The following is an 18,755-nucleotide window of genomic DNA, read 5'->3' as shown; positions in this document are numbered from 1 at the left end:
TTACACTGGGGATGTGGAACCTACCATTAAAGGAATGGTATGCTCATGACACTCATTTGTAAATAATTATCATCCGATAAAACAGACCAGTCTCTGCCAGTCTTTTTTTATTTTTTTTAATCCGATGACATTATCAGTGATTTTAAACTGATTAATTACCGAAATAACATCAACACTATGGGCGGCGCCATTTTACCGGACGTGACGTAAACCATGCGTTTGGTTTCGAGGACACGTTGATGTTCATGTTATTTACTGTAGTTACTCTCTTCAAATATGCCTCATTGTATCGCGAAACATTGCCACAATTCTGATAGGAACAATCCACGGAATGCTCGGTTCCATCTGTTGCCAAAAGGTAAGCGTAGGAAGTACGTTCGGAGGCAGTGGCTAGCGAAATGTGGCCGGCCCGAACCGAAAGATCCACAGGCGCATGTATGCAGCGAACATTTCAAGTTTCCGGACGACTACTCTGAGAGTATGATAAAACATAACATGGGATTTATTGAACAACCATTACTTAATGGAGATGCAGTACCATCGGTCTTTCTGGTGTCATCACCGACCAGGACACCAGTGCGGCCAGTTGAGAAATCGCCCTCTGCAAGTGTGAAGCGACGGAGGACCAGAAGTAGTGCTAGTAAGAATAAGGTATGTTATGGCGCATTTCCATTGCAGCGGGTTGCCCCGTTTAAACGTCCTTTATCGTCCAGGCCAGGCCAGTTTTTGGTGGCCTTTCCATATACCGGCTAGTGGGTATTTTCCCCCAGTTTTCCGGCCCCATATAATCGTGATTCTAGGGCCAGGGACAACGAGGCTGAGTATGCTAAACTAGAGAGGGAATCGCTAGCAAGGGTGGTACTACATGCATATATATCTAGTAATCAAAATCATTGTATCTACTAAGTAGTACTAAGTAGGCTCGAACCTGTATGGCTGAATTCCCCCTTCCAATCTCTTCATATTGCTCAAAACTCCGCCATGTTTTCGTGTGTTTACAAAGTGAACGCATGGATGACGTCACGACCATCACGTGACTACTGAAAATGGGCAAAATGGCAGCGGCCTGACGGAATATACAGGTTTTGATAAAAAAAGAGCTATAAAATCATTATTTACCGGGGAATATCGCTGATTTCTTCAGGGTATGGTTTAAACATAATGTTTCCCTAAATACTGAAGTTTTGATTGATTATCTAATGAGTGGAGCATTCCTTTAAGGAAGGGAGGGGGCGGAAAAGTCCAAGTGATAGACTGTTGCTCTTTAAAAAACCGAATAGCCTTTATTCGTGTAATTTGTGCAATTATAAATCATCCTAAAATAACTTCCCGAATCCAACTAATTCACAAAGCATTTATTTCTAGAGCCCTGGATTTATGAGAAAAACAATATGGTGACCTCTGAATATGGGAGCTGTGTATGTACAATAATTATTACAGTGATGATTTAAATTTGATGATAGGGTTGATTTATTATTTTTACATGTTTGATATTATTTTACGATGATATATTGTGATATGCATAGTTCTTACCATACATATGAAGTGAAGAAATGCAGGCTGCCGCTGGTGATATGGCAGTTTCACAAGTGTCAGATAAATAGGGTGGCCTTTCAGTTATGTAAAAGCCGGAAAGGCCCTGTCGAGATCTAGAGTTATTTCTGAGTTATTGTGAAAACATGGCAGTGCAACATGGCAGAAAGAGGACCCCCTCCTAGTTTTGAAGGGCTGATTCTTAGCAAAAACTATTCTTACTTTCAGGGGATTATACCCTTATGAAAACAAAGTTATGCATATTATTATTTTTATTTGTTAGTAGACCTCCCTATAAATACTACACACTGGCCCTTTAAGTCATGGAAATAATGTTTCTCAGATTATGCCTCTCACTGCTCTTGGTCTCTTTTTTTATTTCTAAGAATTTATCAATTAATATTTATACAAAATAATGAATTGCTGCAGCAATTTTTTGCCAGGGAGCTACTTAACCAAATCTAAAATAAATATTTGTTTGCTTCACTGTTTACGGAAAAAGAGCTGTGTTTACAGCAAGTACTGGCTGGCGCTGAGCCAGACTAAAGGTCACAGCTACATTCTGTTATGTATAGCCTTGTAATACTGCTGCGATCTTTATCAACATCTCTTCCAAATATAGTATGATCATCGGATTGATTTAGCATTTAAAAGGCAATGACATCAGGCTGATGCATACTTTATGTTTCTAAAATATAAATCACGGTTTGAGGGTTGATGGCTTTTTCAAAGTGGTGGAAACCAGCCAATAAAATCTAATAAAATGAAGCACTAACAAGAGTGTGTCAGCCAGATCACACACAGTCTGTGTCTGCTCGCTCTATTGGCAATAGCTCAATCAGGTGCGTAGGCAACGCTCCTGTGGGAGCAGCTCCCACCCCACTCACAGCTGTAAATGGCATAGCTGCCTCGATGATGCACACACCTGTGCACACAACAATGCATGCGTGAAAACAAACATACAATGGTCAGACCATGCAGACAAAGCAGGGTATCATGTGTAGAGTCACTAGTCACGTTACTGTGCATGAAACATTCATTCTATTTTAAACTCTGCAATATAATCTCATTCTATCTTCCTGTAATACTTTCTAGATGATATATAACAAACACATGTAAAAAGCTGAATCACAACATATTTTAACAACAGAAAAGGATAAATTGTGTGTGTGTGTGTTCGTGCGTGTGTGTTTCTGTGAATGTTTGTGTGTAGGCCTTAAATACATTCTTGAAAGTGTTCTTTGAGCATCACAAGAGGGTTTATATGAAAAGTGGTGAAGGCTTCTTGTTTAAAACTACGGAAGATTCTCAAGATCAAATATACTGTATACTACGTCTGAGATAAAAACAGGAAGACATTTATTGTTGGCAGCTGGGCCATTAAAATAGACCTCTTGTTGAGGTCCCCAACCAACAAGAACATATCTGTGGAGTGGGTTTAACAAATAACTTCTCCCAGAGCAGCATCTTGAGGACTTAATGGCCCTACAGGAGAGGCATGCAGGCACTCTCTAGACGATGTACAGCAGTCTCTTTTTATTCACGCACAATAAGTGGGGGAATGGGAAAAGTAGCCAGCCTCTCCAAAATTAGAAAAATGAAAATACTCAAAAAGGAAACTTAATCTAACAGGACTATAAGAGACAAACATGTAGAAACCCTCAAAGAAAGACCAATATGTATGTGAAAACCCATGTACTCCTGTTCAAACACTTTATGAACGCACATACTAAACCGCACACTTCCATCTGCAAGGCTCTCGTTTGCTCTCATCCCATTTCAGAATCACAACAGCATTATGCTGAAGTGGGAGTGTAATGTGCTGAATACTAATCTGCAAAACCCAATCCATTTCTGCAGAGTAAATCCAGGGGATAATAATGTAAGCCTTGGGGAGAAGGGGGGATCAATATCCTCATCAAAAGAGAAGCATTTTGATATTAACGTATAGTTACCACTTTACTTAACTAATCATATTTAAAGAGTAGGCAACTATACACATTGTTCCTCCTATAGGAAATATATTGAATCCATCAGCACTCATTTATCATACCTGATAATAATATTAGAGTTTGTATTTATATCAAAACCAATTAACTGCGTGAAAAGCTGTGTAGTAACATTGGACAGTAGCTTCCTGAATGAGCCATATATAAAATGTGCTTCGGGTAATACATCTTTGCTCTAAGCATCTTAACAAGCTGCTCAATTAGGATCTACCCTTGTCAAGGTTGCCAGCACAGACCTAGAGTGCACGCTGCGAGAGTGCGTCAGAGGTTACTGTCCACTTTTGATTACTGGAGCGGTGGAAGCAGTGTCTGACTGTAAAGGACTGGCATTTGGCAGATGTCTAATTTGGGCCATATACATGGGGACATTCCTCAGACAAGAGCAAAGTCAAGAGGCGCTGAGGCATGTCATTGCATAGAAATAATTCATGTGCTAATTGCATTGCCAGTGTGTCTCAGATGATTTCTGTGCAGAGCTGCTCTTGTCTTCCCGGCTCTCGGCTCTGAGATCCACTCTCTGTCGGACACGGCATGAATCCTTGATAGTGAGCAGACAGCCAGACACATCAGCAAAGACAGTTCTCACCCTGATCCTCAGTTCTCATTCCTCATTGCCAACACATTACATACATCAAGTTAAGTAATAGGCCGGCTTCAGTATCTCCTGAGTAGAAGCAGGTTTTGGTTGAGATAGTATGTTGACACGCTGAGAACATCCTACATTCTATAATGAACATAATAAGACGTCTATGTCATGTAATGTGAATAGTTAACACTTGGAACAGAGCATACCTTTATAATAAAATAATATGAAGTAATCCTGAGGAACTTAAAGAAAGAGATCTCTGAGTTATTCACACAGCAAACCTTGTTGCCATATATTTACCACTATCATGAGTACAAATGTTGAGTTGCAAAAACAAGTGACGTGAGATTGTCCACCAAAGAATAACAGTGGCCACATTGTATGTCAGTGGCACTGGGTCCTCAATAAAAGTACAACTGCTTAATCAGCTGTGGCAGAAATACTCACACTTTGTATATTTTACGACCTGCCAAAATAATGAAACCATCATCTGTAGGTCAATGCCGTAACATTAATTTCTAACAGGATGAGAGCATGACTAGAGAAGTTCTAATACAGAACCTAAAATGTTTAATAAAAATGTAAATATAAACAACGCATTTATAACCCATATTTACCTTTCTTGAACAACCAGAACTTGTATCAACAAACGTACTTTTCAATCATTATTATAACACACAAACAAATGAAGGTAAACACTCCAGAAATGTTGTATTTTATGACCAGTCATACACATCTTAAAGTTTGGATAGTTGTTGTGTCTTGTAACAACATTTTATTTTATTTTGTAGGACCCAATGTGTAAGGACACACCACTTTTTATGCTGATTTCTCGTTGGTAGTAACTTCTCAGCATCATTCCTTGTGGCACAGAAATATACTTCAGTTCTTTCAGTTCCAAAGTCAACACAATGAGATCAGATTGTTTCTTCATGCATTTCATATTCTAACACTGACAAAGTGGCCTGTCTGTCAGGACCAGTTCTTTCAGGTGCAGTGAGGTGAACTTGAGATAAATGTATCCTGAATCTAAACCAAATCTTCTCAACACATCACCTTCGCTCTTACATACTAAAAGAGAACAGAGAGCCCTGCAGTTTGGTGTTGCACATCGCTTTGTCTCCCTTTTTTAAATTGTGTTTTGTTTAGTCATTTTTAGTGGTCACTCAACAGAGGTTCGCCAATAGCCCATGTGTGTGTTAACCCCCCTGTGGTGAAAGAACACAGCACAGCACGCTGAGCTGCATCATTGCATGTTTAAAAATGTGCTCCAATGAACAAATCGCTGCAGGACGGTGAAGCTTGACAGAATCTCAGCATCACCTCGCTGAGCTGCTGGGCAAGGCCACCAGTGGGTTTTTATCTCGTTGGATAAAGGATGGCAGTTCCACAGTTATATTTGTAACATGTTCTGTTTGCTTTGCTTTGGATACATAATGCATTCACACTGTGACAAAACTGGTGTTGTCCAATTTTTGGTGTGTATCTGAGCACTTATGTGTTATTTTTCTTTCAGAGTGCATGCAGTTAAGGCCATAGTCGTCACAGGAGATGAGGCAAACCTGTATTTCCTGGCTCACCTGCATATACCAGGGCTGCAGACCATACTTTGCCCCTTTTTGTAAGCACACTACACGCCGCGGCGACTCCAGCTGTCCACATTTCTGTTTTTGAAGATCATGTTTTCATGAGGCCAATGCAATTGTGCAAAATTGTTACAGCACCAAAACTAATAAAAGCAGTATCTGTGCAGTTGTCGGACCAGGTAACAACTGGTCCAAACATACTATCATGCTGATTCGTCGTTGTTGTTTTTTTGCTTTGGGATGACGAAGAAATAAATACACCGAGGAATTTCCCCAGGACCTACTGTGTGCATTTAACATCAACACGCCCGGTGCCTGTTCCCTCCCAGGTTGCTTGTTGCAGTGCCAGCATTGTACTGAGGGGTATTTGAGCAAGGAAATACAAAACATTCCTCTTTGTGCCTTCCAGCTATGAGTAAGATCACACTGAGGTATCCTTAGCTATGGAGAACCAGAGGCACAAGTGTTTGTACTGAGCCAAACACTCTACAGCAATGGCGATGGAAAACCAGGTAAAAGCACAAGAGGAACATTCATAAAGTGCTGTCATCACACCACTGCAAAGGTTAAAAACACCTCTCTGAAGCTGTGCTCAAAATAAAGACCACAGCACTGTTTTAATACAATCCAGTCTGGTAAGAGGATAAACAAATACAGGACTAATTAAACAACCCTGCAAGGGAATGGTAAGAAGCAACCGTTAATCGATTCCTCAGTTTTGCAGTCCGTTTAATCAGATCACTCCATCGATCTCGGTTCACTGGAGCTGTTTTCCTCAATTAGGCTTGTTCACATTTTGTGGCCACTTCCATCACCTCAGCGATTGATAGTGGCAGAACCCCCCCCTCACCCACCTTTTATCTACAGGGAGAGATTGTCTACCGGTGAAGATGCTGACCTAAGGAGGGAAAATTACTCACTTTGGGGTATAACTGTTTCGGCAGCACTATGGCCCTGCTGACACAAGACCAAGGTCATTTCATAATGGGCTGACCAGCTGCCACTCTGCTGTCAACGGACCTGAATGATGAGGGGGGTGTCGCCTGTTACGGTGACAGGAGTCAAGGCTACGGCAAGCTTGATAAAGATCAGCCTCTATCAGGAGTGAAAACGGCAAAGAAAGAGGGATAGAAAAAAGATGATCCTGCATTTTGCCCCCTAAGCTTTCAAAGCGGTGACAAATAGATCTGCTTTGTAGCTTGCGTCTGCGAGCCGTTCTGTTTTGCATTCTGCTGGGAGCTGCAACAGCCGTGCCACAGGAATAAATGCATGTGATAGGCAGGAGCAGTCATCACAGTGCAGCAATACCCTGAGAAGTATTGACTGTGTTACAGCTCTTTTCTCAGCTCGCTGTCAATCCTGTCGCTCCCATGAATTGATCAGCAGGGGGTTCACATCCATCAGAGTGACTCATCCAGTGCAGACATGTATTTCGTGGTTCAATTTGTTCTATCCCCTGGGCTGAAGTGTATGAAAATGTGTAGTTTAATCTGTGTTTGTTTCTCTATTCCTTCTATCTTTACTTTTAACATCCTTACCATATTGATTTTTGAAGACATTGTCTAGGTCTGGCCCTGAACTGCATGTATGAACTTTTAGCGTCTTAAAGCTCAGACCAAATGGTTGTTTCTAAATGTACTGTAGATCCATGTGTGTTACCTGAGGTGACAATATGTTTGGTTATAGGTCTGTGTTTTTTAACACCCCACCCGAGAAACTAATCATTAATTCATTGTCATCTGGATTTTTTTTAGTACACAGAAAACAAGCCTTTATATTTCAATTCTAATCAACGTTTGTTGTTTAATTGCTCTTATCGCCCCGCAGATTTTTCCTTCATCCTTCACAGTGCAGTTAGGGTGGTAGTGTAGTGTAAAGATACATAGTTCTTAAAATAGTAAGAATAGAAAATAAAATCCGACTCATTCAGTATTTTAGACTTATTTCCAGTGCGTACATAGCAATTGAATGCTCTTTAACAATAGATTACACTTGCATTGCAGCAACTTAAGGAACCAAGTAGCCATTTGCTGCGTTATAAAATGCTTGGTTTCAAAAGATTTTATCTAATACATTTTATAAATGGATTCAAACTCAATAGAAGCAGACTGTAGAATTCCTTAGCTGAAAATAACTGTGTTATAATACTGTGAGGGGTTCAGTGAATCGATTTAACAGTTTTCATATTGCTTCCGAAGAAAATGTCTTTGATAATGGTAAATCCATTTATAAAAAATACTTTAGTTTTGCCATTTAATTCTACAGTACAAGGAATGTTGTATTTTATTTAAATTAATATTTGTTGTTGTGACCTAGAAACAGGGCATCATTTTCATAACTTGTTCTATTATTGTTGTATATCAAGGCATCTAACTATTACAAATAGTGCATGTACATTCATTGTGGGGAGGTAGCAGCAACAACCCAATAAACCAAAATGTTTTATTTGCTGTTAGTCACAGGGATACTCTGTTTCCAGTCTGTGCCTGTTTACTTGTATGCTTTGTACTCACATAGTGTTATCCTGAAAGAGACTCTGCACTTAATGGGATTTTCTTGTTTAGGCAGTTTAAAGACAAAGGGATGATTCATACTTAGCCTAATTACATTTCATTTCTTCTGCTGTAACACATAAGTGTACAAAATCTGACATGTATACTGTGTGCAAAATGTGTGTGTGATCCCATGCCTCTATTTGATTCATCTCACGAGGGAAGGATTCCATTTCTACAGCATGACACAATAAAAGCCGGGAAATTTACGAATTAATTAAAAGAACACGACTGCTTTTTCTGTTCCTCTGTAGTGTGCTCTGGAGACTGATGAAACGGTCCTAACAAGGGTCCCAGCATGTGCTTCTTTATGCTTCTTCAAGAAATACATGTGAGACAAAGAGGGACAGGGGACAGCACAGACTTCTTAGTCTCTCTTTTTATTGTGCTACACCCCCTCACTTAATTCATCACTGTGGTCTACATGTCTTTGCAAGTCTGCTATTGCTATATTTATGCTGCTTTTTCTAAATGACACTATTGAATTCAACCCAGTCTGTTGTTTCATAATATCACATAAACACTTGGTGCCACGTACAGAGAGAGTCTGTTTTTCTGGCAGAAAGAGCAGTAAAATGAATTATGTTTGTGTGCTGTTTTCTAGAGAGTCCTTCTCTACAGTAGCACTCATCAGGGCCATAGCCCTGGGTGACTGAGCCTTTTACCTATCTGCAGCATCCAGCCACCTGCCATGGAAATCAAGGCTGTTTCCGCCATATGCCTCAATGTTCTGCCAAGACTCTCCGGTCTATTCCGCCTTGAGCAAATTTCATTATGGGATGGCTGGGAGCTCTCGGCACTGCTCATTAAGGCTATCAGCGTGGCACGTCAACGTTTTTAACACCGGGGATGCAGGAGGTTGAACACCCCCAGCTCAGAAGATTGCAAACTTTAGCAAACTTTTGTTCTGGAATCAGGGTAAGAATACATACGGTCTTCTCTCAGATACACACAGAGGTCATGCTGAGGACTTAGCTCTATTTGAATTTGTAGATGAAAATCCTGTGAGATAGGCAGGACTATGATTATAGAATGAAAACTCTAACCTTTTATCATGGCAAGAAAAATGGTTGGCAAGTGTCAATTAAAATCCTATAACAGCAGGAAAGAAGATTTTTCACCAACGCTCTGATCAAAGTATTTCAAAGTGAAACTATATAGGTTTTTAAAGAACATTTACAACATTGTTTCTTTAATAAATTAAAAGATGAATTCAAATTAAAATATGATCAATGCTCAGTGAATTCACACACATATTTTTGTTGTTAAAGCATTACTGGAATTACTCTTGTATGACCATGGTATAATGGTTGCTAAGGTAAGTTATATTGATGTTAGATGGATAGTTGTGCTTAGTTACACCATGTTTTAGCATTACCATTATCCCAAAGTTGCATAACAGCAGGTACCATGATCAAAACTGCCAAAAAGAATTTCATCAATGTCAAAACTGAGGAAAACAAAAATAAACCCCGTGAACTTTGGAAATTACTCAATAACCAGCTTGGCTGCAGTAAAAAACTCAAAACGAGATTTTCTAACTTAAACATAAAGACAGATAACAGCCTCATCACAGACAAACTGGATGTGGCCAAGTACTTGAACATTTTTTTCACAAACATAGCCACAACTCTTGTAAATAAATTACCCTCCCACTCAGGGCTTTTTGGAGTAGATCACATCATGACCTACTACAAAAACCTAGGGGTACGCAAAGATGATTTCAGTCTAGCAAGGGTAACAACAGCAGAGGTACTCATTAAACTGAGCGCCCTCCAACCTAACAAGGCCACTGGCCACGACAATATCCCCTCCAAATTCCTCAGAGACTCAGCAACCGCCATCTCACCAGTCATAGCTCACATAATTAACCTCTCCATAAAACAGGGAAAAGTACCCAAAGACTTCAAAATTGCAAGAGTAACCCCCCTGCACAAAAAGGGCAGCAAATTGGACCCAGGCAACTACCGCCCTGTCTCTATACTTACCTCCATCTCGAAAGTCATGGAAAAAATAGTATATGAACAGGTCGAAAAGTACCTCGCGGAAAAGAAACTAATCTATTAATTTCAATCTGGCTTTAGAACATCCCACTCCACTGACACATGCCTTCTTTATTTGAGCGACCACATCAAACAAGAGGTGGACGAGGGCAAGTACTTTCGACACTGTCAATCACCCCATTCTGATTGACAAGCTAAAAGCAATTGGTTTTGATAAACTATCGGTGAGCTGGATGCAATTCTACCTGGAGGGGAGAGAACAGATGGTGGAGGTAAACGGTACTCTGTCCCCCCCCCTCCCAGTGAGCTGTGGTGTTCCACAAGGAAGCATATTAGGTCCGTTACTGTTCCTAATTTATGTAAATGACATGTCATCAGCATGTGACTGCAACTTGTTCCTGTTCGCGGACGACTCAGCCCTGCTGGTCTCTGACAGGAACAGGTTGCAGGTTGAAAAAAACCCTCAGCTCCGAGCTCGGCAGAATCTGCACCTGGCTCGCTGATAATAAATTATCATTACACCTGGGTAAAACAGAGTCCATTCTCTTCGGTTCGAAACATAATCTCAGCAAATCCGACGACTTCTCAGTTGCAGTGGGCGACATTATTGTCACAAGTAAGAAGGAAATTACATACCTAGGATCTATTCTTGAGGCAAACCTCTCCTGTGACAAAATGGCATCCAATGTAATAAAAAAAGTCAATCAAAGAACTAGATTCCTATACCGGATCTCCTCTCTGGTAAACAAAAACACCCTGAAAACTCTGGCAGGAGCACTCATTCAAGGGTGCTATGACTATGCTTGCACGTCATGGTACCATAGCACCTCCAAGGCGCTAAAAATAAAACTTCAAACATCGCAAAATAAACTGGTCAGACTACTGCTTGACCTTTCATCTAGAACCCACTTCACCTCTGCCCACTTTGACAACCTAGGATGGCTTAGAGTAGACGACAGAGTACAGCTACTTGCAATGGGCCTGGTCTACAAGATCCACTACACCTCTATGGTACCCATGTACATGTCAAAATTCTTCCCAAAGGTCAAGGAATACCATGATCATAACACCAGAGGGAGCTCCACCAATCATGTGAAACCCAGATTTGGCACAAAAAAGGGGGAATACACGTTTCGCAATTATGCCACATCAAGGTGGAACGCTCTTCCCACAACTGTAAAGGAAAGTAAAACTATACTTACCTTCAAAACCTCTCTTAAAGAGCACCTTCGGGGGAGAGCATTGCAAAACTGGCCCCGGTAATGGTACAAATCTCAACCTGTCGTTCAATGGACAGCTTCCCCCCCCCCCCCCCCCCCCATCTATGTATATACTCGCATTTTAGACTCTGTTACTAACTGTATATCTGTAGACTTGGTATGTCTTAAATGTCCGGTTAGGATGTATTAGAACGAAATCTAAAATGAAAATTGTAAACAAGCAATCTGTATGTAAAAAACCACCTGTATGTAAATTGTAAATTAGCCATCTGTATGTCAAATATGTATTATATGTCTTAAATGACATGATGAATTGGAAATGGGGGACCCTGATGTAAACAAGACGAAAGTCTTTCTCTGGTCTGCATCCCCTTAACAATTGTATGTTTTGAGCTGTACTGTACTGTACCCAATATACAAGCTGTTAATAAACGTTTCAATCAATCAATCAATCAAACCTACAGAAACAATACTGATTGATGCTATGGTACTACATGTGCAATAACTGTCACTGAAACAAAACCTAGAAATATTTTTATTTTATGTCCTTATATTCTGCATTAATGATATGTTTATAAAACTGTGAATCAACCAGACAGGCTGATTTGGCTTTTAAATGACAATCATAATCTGCTGTGGTGTACAGTATGTTGAGCTAAACAGCTAATACACTCCTGGCAGAAGACACTCCCTCTATCTGGCATACCATGTGTTTAATAAGACAGAGCTGATTCATTAGAAGATAAGGCATCCTCCACTATCATACAGTGTTGTGTTGCCATCAGGCAGTGGCAGTTGTCCACTAACATGGTCAGCCAGATGGAGCTGAGCCACAGGGATCAAACGCAGAGCTCCGCTGCTCGAGGTATCCTGCCAGCTAACACCCACCACCCTCTGACATTTCACTGCCGCACCACTCTCTATCACTTCACTACCCTTGAAGAAGAAATTAGTTCACAGTGCTCAGGTATTACAGTTGCAGGGGTGATTCTGAACAGAAAAACAATAATAGCTTATATCCCCGCCTGTCTTTTGCATTGTTTACTCACGATTGTATCCTCATTTGTGTTCTCATGCGAGGCGGCCGATCTGCGGCCTGTGCATTGGAGAGGCAGAGTTTACCCTCACTGTGCTTTAACATGATGTTCACTCAGCCATACCGGTGCCATGCACCCAGAGCCATCGCAGTGCATTAAACCCTGGATGCTGTCTAGCATTGTCTTGCTGGACTGCAGTTGCAGACTGTTTCTAGTCCTGAGGGTCTGCAGGACTCAAGCTGGCTGAAGGAAGGGAAGTCAGGGTCAAACAGTGCTAAAATCATTTTTGAAAAAACAGAGAAAAAGGAGCATTACTTGGCAGAGACATTGATCTTTTGTTTTGACCTTCTTCTGAATGGTTAACTAGTTACAGAGTGTGAGTGACGCAAGTTGAAAAGCGAATCGATGTCTTCTCTATAAACTCTTGTCAGAGATGGATGAGATACAATGGTAACCAATCAATGCAGCTATTTACTGGCTGTATCTGTCAAATAAGACTTTGCATCTTATGCGCATCAGATGTGGTGCATTCGTCCTGCATTTCTGAGTTGAGAACAACAAAGCCGCTATGAGACAAAAGCACAAACCTCAGCCATATTTCGTCACCAATATTTTGCATTTCAGTTGGGCTGTTTCAAGATCTGTGCTGAAATAAGGTTACTGATGGATTAAAAAGTGCTTGGATGTGGTATCACCTCTGGTCATTACCAGGACTGCTCTGCAGGCTCACATTAAGAATACTACACTATAGTGTTCAAGGTTCAAGGCTTTTATTGGTCACGTGCATAGCTACAGTGTAGTTATGACGATGAACATCTTAGGTCAAAGGCTCCTCCAACAGTGCAACACAATAAAACAGATAAACAGAAAAAAATAGTAAATACAAAAGGAAAAATAGTAAAAAAGGGAAATAGTGAAATAAAGCAAGTGATTGGAATGATATATTAGATAAATAATTCCTATGTAGCTAATTGTCTTTGAATCATAAACTCTTAACATGTAAAATGTTTCTTTATTGAAATAACAATTTTGAATTTGCCCTAGGATGAGGTAGAGGAAAGATATATATATAGTTTTGAAAACCTGCAACAACTTATTTCCTTGGTCACTTGGCGGCAGCTCTAAACAATCAGCTTTCAGGTTGATATGCTTATCTGCATACTAGGCAAGGCAAGGCAAGGCAAGTTTATTTATATAGCACTTTTCAACACAAGGCAATTCAAAGTGCTTTACAAAAAATGAAAGACATTAAGAAAATGGCATTTAAAATCAGTCATTAAAAAGAAAAGCTAATAAAATAAACATTAAAAGAAAAAGTACATGGATAAAAGTTACAGTGCAGTCTAAGATATGAATAGTTCAATTAAAAGCAGCGACAAAAAGAAAAGTCTTCAGTCTGGATTTAAAAGTAGTCAGAGTTGCAGCGGACCTGCAGGTTTCTGGGAGTTTGTTCCAGATATTTGGAGCATAATAACTGAACGCTGCTTTACCATGTTTAGTTCTGACTCTGGGAACAGAAAGCTGACCAGTCCCTGAAGACCTGAGAGATCTGGATGGTTCATAATTTAGCAGGAGGTCAGAAAGGCACCTTTCCCCACACTGCTCCCCGGGCGCCGTTCAAAATGGCAGCCCACTGCTCCTAACACTAGGATGGGTCAAATGCAGAGAAACAATTTCCCCACAGGGATTAATAAAGTATATCATATCAATGTATTTTGGGCCTAAACCATTCAGTGCTTTATAAACCAGCAGCAGTATTTTGAAATATATTCTTTGACACACAGGAAGCCAGTGTAAAGACTTCAGAACAGGAGTGATGTGATCCACTTTCTTAGTGTTAGTGAGGACTCGAGCAGCAGCGTTCTGAATCAGCTGCAGCTTCCTAATAGATTTTTTAGTGAGACCTGTGAAGACACCATTGCAGTAGTCGAATCTACTGAAGATAAAAGCATGGACAAGTTTTTCCAAAAAGCTTTCATTTGAAGTGTAGCTTCTGGCCACCTGGAAAATGTAGGTTCAATATTCACTCTCTTTGAGACCTACTTTTGGTCTCTTACATTTCCTGAGCAAGAAGCCTCAAAACAATTACCGGCTTTAGCCAAAAGATTTGCGTAATCCAAAAAAACGAAAGTTACGGGCCAGAAAACCGAAGCACTGAGGTAGAAGACACTCTGCATGCTGACAGGTGAGATATGGACTTTGTCATTACTAGCAAGGTGTTTAGCATTAACATATCAACAATGAATCCATTGTTATTATAACAAAATAACCAGATTTTACCCAAACTTTCCAAATTAACTGAACAGAAGAAGAATATAGCCTGCTGACAGGACACTCTATATACACTCTCTTTTCTATGTTGTGTCAGGGCTTATGATAGCAAATAGCAGCACCTTGTCAACAACAAAGGAAAGCCTTCTGCACTGGAATTGAACCTGAGCCAATTGGAACAATGCGGATGGGAGCACAATCAAAAAGGATGTACGTTTTGCAGACAATAACAAACACTGAAAGTGTTGACAACTGTCTCTCTCCAGGAACCTCAGGCAAACAACAGTAGTAATCATGGTGGGGGGGCATGATGGGTTAGCACTCAGGCATGATGAAGGGCATGGCTTCACATCCAAATGACCCACACCAGCAGCTATCAGCTCTGCACTGTTAGATAGACGATCCACTCTGACGTCTGCCCTCGTTTACTTTAATGCTTTCGAAGATTAAAATAGCCAAGCAGCTTCAACAAATGTAGATAGGCAAGGGACGCGACGCTGGAGGCGATAAGTCATTTGTGGAGACTGTGCTCTCGTGGTTGTCTCTTTGTGGGTGCTTTTTTTGGAAGCATAGACTGTCCTCCTCTTGTGACCCCAGGGTGGCAGTCTGTCAGGCAGGACTGACACCAGACCAATGTCTAATGGCTCTAAAGCCGTAAGTATGGCGCCAGACTTGACAGCCTGGATCTGAGGTTCCCTATTAACTTGATTCATTCCACCACAAAAGGAGTTACTTTGCAACGTTTTGTGTCCAACTGAAGAGGAGATTTTGGACGGATCCACAGACATGCCCCGGTGAATTGCAAACTGGCTGAAGCCAATTCTTCTCTAATTAACATTTACATGTCTTCTAGAAAAACCAGTTACAATAGAGCATCAGAAGAGGCTCTCAGATGGATAAAAAGTAAAAAAAGAACTACTTTTATAAGAGACACAGATCATTTAAAGTGCATGTCAGCACTTGTGAAAGTTTAAGAGTGCGTTCATATACTGTAAATCTTATTATCCACCTTTCTTGAGCTGGCCATGTGGACACTTATATTTCTGGAAGACATTAATTTAAATATGGGGCAAGATTCGTTCAATTCAGCGGCTGGTCTACCGGAAGGACGCTAATGCCTTTCAGTAACATCAAACATGCAAAGTGAGAGACTGGGTTGATACATATTTCACTCTTTCTTCCCTGATGCTTATCTTACACATTTTTGCCATTACCACTCCCTTAAAGTGCTGTTTGTGTCTGCAGCTGTGGAAATAAAGAGCATTTCCTAATAAGATCCTGGAGATGAAATACTAAGTCTAGTCCAAAAATCCAAAAACAGATTCTCAATATAAATCATTAAAGAGAAATAGAAGATAAAGTAACATGCATGGTACCATGATACAGGCATAACAGTGGAAATAACTCACTAGCCAAGCAGAAAGTAGCTTTAATCATGAAGTTAATTAGAGAAAACCTTTATTCTATTTTCTCACTGTGTATCATTGGTCTCAAAATGGAATGACACGGGGAAAACCTCAGGCAAGGCTCAGATAACTGAGGCTGATGGGAAAGTTATTAATTTTGCAAGTATTTAGTCATAAACCAAAGTGGGCTATTGGAAATATTGGAATTTTGACCTGATGATGGCACTTGATGAAATAAATGAAGGAAAAAGTTAATAAAACTCCTCCTGAGGGGAACATAAATGTCTGTCCCAAATTTAGTTTCAATCCATCAATAGTTTGTGGAGACATTTTCCTCAGATCCACTTCATGGTGGCACTCAGAAGTCATTAGACTACATCCTCTGTGGACGATACACTGTACAGATTATAAAGGTAATACATCAAACAGCTGAGATATTTGAGCCTTTACCAAAGTGGTCACAAAAACAGCTTATATGGGTCTGAGACAGTCTGGGATCCCTGGTCAAAGTTATATGACTCACTTACCTACAATACTTCATAAATAACATACTTCCTTGGAATTTTATTTCAACTGTTGGCGGCAGAATCTTCCAAAATTAACATAATTTCTATAAAGATTTGGCTGCTTCAGAATATGTCTATAACAGTAACTTGGTACCATTATATAAGAACAATACAACAGGACAATCACATTTGTCCTCCAGCTGAGTGTCATGTGGTCTTTGCTGTGTGTGTCCCACACTGCCTATTTACACAGCCATGTCATTAGATTACACCACTGAATGTGCAGCTTTAGAGAGTCAATCTTTCCTTTGTGCGTGTGCTCATAAAGCACGGGCCGCTGTTGCAGTGGTGGACAATTACAGTGCAGATTAATGTTGTTGACAGAGAATTTATTCATACAAGGTAGTGGGTGCCCAAGCTTTCCCCCAGGCCCCGGGAAAAAATGTGCACTCTGTGATGTTGTGCCAGAAGGATGAACTTCATTACTCACAACAGTGTGCTCTAACAGTGTGAAAGCAAAGAGAACAAGAGACAAGGGAGGAGAAAGAAGCAGCCGAGAATAATGCAATATACTGAAATTGAGGCCTCTGCCTCGTGACAAAAGTGCTTGAAAGTCAGTGAGTGTAATGTAAATAACAATACTAATGAAAATGTGATGGACGTCTATATTATTTTGTCTCTCTCCTGTATGTGCCTCCAGCCCCAAGGTCACCTATCTTAGCCTTGGCCCTAGTTTCTTCTCCCCTCCCAGCTTAGTATGCAGTCCGTCCTGGCAGCCCTGCAGACCACAGCTCATTGTCAGCACAGAGAGCATGTGCAGGAGGGCAGACCAGCAACCATAAAAACAGGATAGATGAAGGCAGACAGAGAGACGGAGAAGGGTCACGAGAAAATGGCAGACCACAAAGAGAATAAAAATGAGTGTCGTAGTTCAGAGTGTCCCCCATACCAAACTGTGCGCTGACATCATCAGACAAGGCCAGGGATTTCTAGATGACATGTGGAGGAAATATGCCCTTGTGTCATGCAAGGCCTTTTCTCGTGGCTAAAACAAACCGCTGTGACATCAAAGGGCTGCTGACGGGGTGAAATTGAACTGTAAAACAATGTGCCATGCCTTGCAACCGGTGGATCTAATACTAGTACATCACACATCATGACACCTCATCAGGGTGAAATACAACCCCCGTGTTCAGTAAATGCACCTGGAAACTATAAAATCCTCAGAATTTATAGGGGCGACTTTATTTAAAAGCAATGAGAAAAAACAATAATATTTATTTGCAACATGGTCTTATTGCCTGCATGGTTGTGTGCAGTCGACTTTTACAGCCTCTACTCTAATACAGAAAGAGGACAGCTTCCCCACATGCACACATCTGACTGTGCTCCCTTATAGCTTGTCACAGACCTCAATTGCAGATAGTAAATGAAGCCATACATTTGATGGAAGTCCATAAACAGGGCTTTTAAAATTGGCCTGCTGTTTTTGCTCTCTGCTGAATAATGACAGGGAGCACTTTCACACGGCTAAGACTCAGGGAGATTCCGTTTTGGTATTTATTTGCCAATTTCCTCTCATATCATCAGTCTGCATCGCATCACTTCCTTAGCACCTTCAATAATTTCAGAAAATGGTCCGGCCGGGATGCAATCTTACACTGAATGTTTAAAGGTGCATGTTTGTGCAAGTTTGTGTGTGTCTTTATGTGTCTGCGCAGGCGAGACCTTGTGAAACAAAATGGCTGCAATGAATAAAGAGTGAGTGGGATTTATGAATAAATAGAGGTGGATAGCTTGCAGGCTCTAGTGATGGACAGATAGATGAACCCTTTCCTGCTGAGATGGGGAGCTGATTTGCACTTTGTATCCCTTCAATCCTCTGTCTGTGGGGAAAGTGCCATCTCAGCATGTTGCTGGCAGGCGGAGGCATGAGGGGGGGTGCATACGCCTACTCACCCCCAGCACCCTCCTGGCTGGCCTGTCCCTTACTGTCTGTCACACGAGCACCATGCAGCTCCGCTAACATATTGCATTTAAAATCCT

At 40.8% G+C, this 18,755-nt stretch overlaps 1 protein-coding gene across 31 annotated transcripts in view; it reads right to left on the bottom strand.

Annotated features, from left to right (window-relative positions):
* Nucleotides 1-18,755, bottom strand: part of LOC117542190 (neurexin-1a) — a 301,076-nt gene that overhangs the window by 213,244 nt on the left and 69,077 nt on the right. Inside the window, exon 1 of one of the 31 annotated variants that reach the window (XM_034209706.1) lies at nucleotides 929-990. The exons of the other annotated variants lie outside the window; for them this stretch is intronic. The gene's annotated coding sequence lies outside the window, so the exon portion shown is untranslated. Of the gene's footprint in view, nucleotides 1-928; nucleotides 991-18,755 lie in introns of those variants that run through there. 31 annotated transcript variants of the gene reach the window in all.

Source organism: Gymnodraco acuticeps, unplaced genomic scaffold (genome assembly GCF_902827175.1).
Source record: "Gymnodraco acuticeps unplaced genomic scaffold, fGymAcu1.1, whole genome shotgun sequence".
Taxonomy (NCBI): domain Eukaryota; kingdom Metazoa; phylum Chordata; class Actinopteri; order Perciformes; family Bathydraconidae; genus Gymnodraco; species Gymnodraco acuticeps.
Note: the sequence above shows the minus strand (reverse complement) of the source record. Positions and strands in the feature narration are given on the sequence as shown.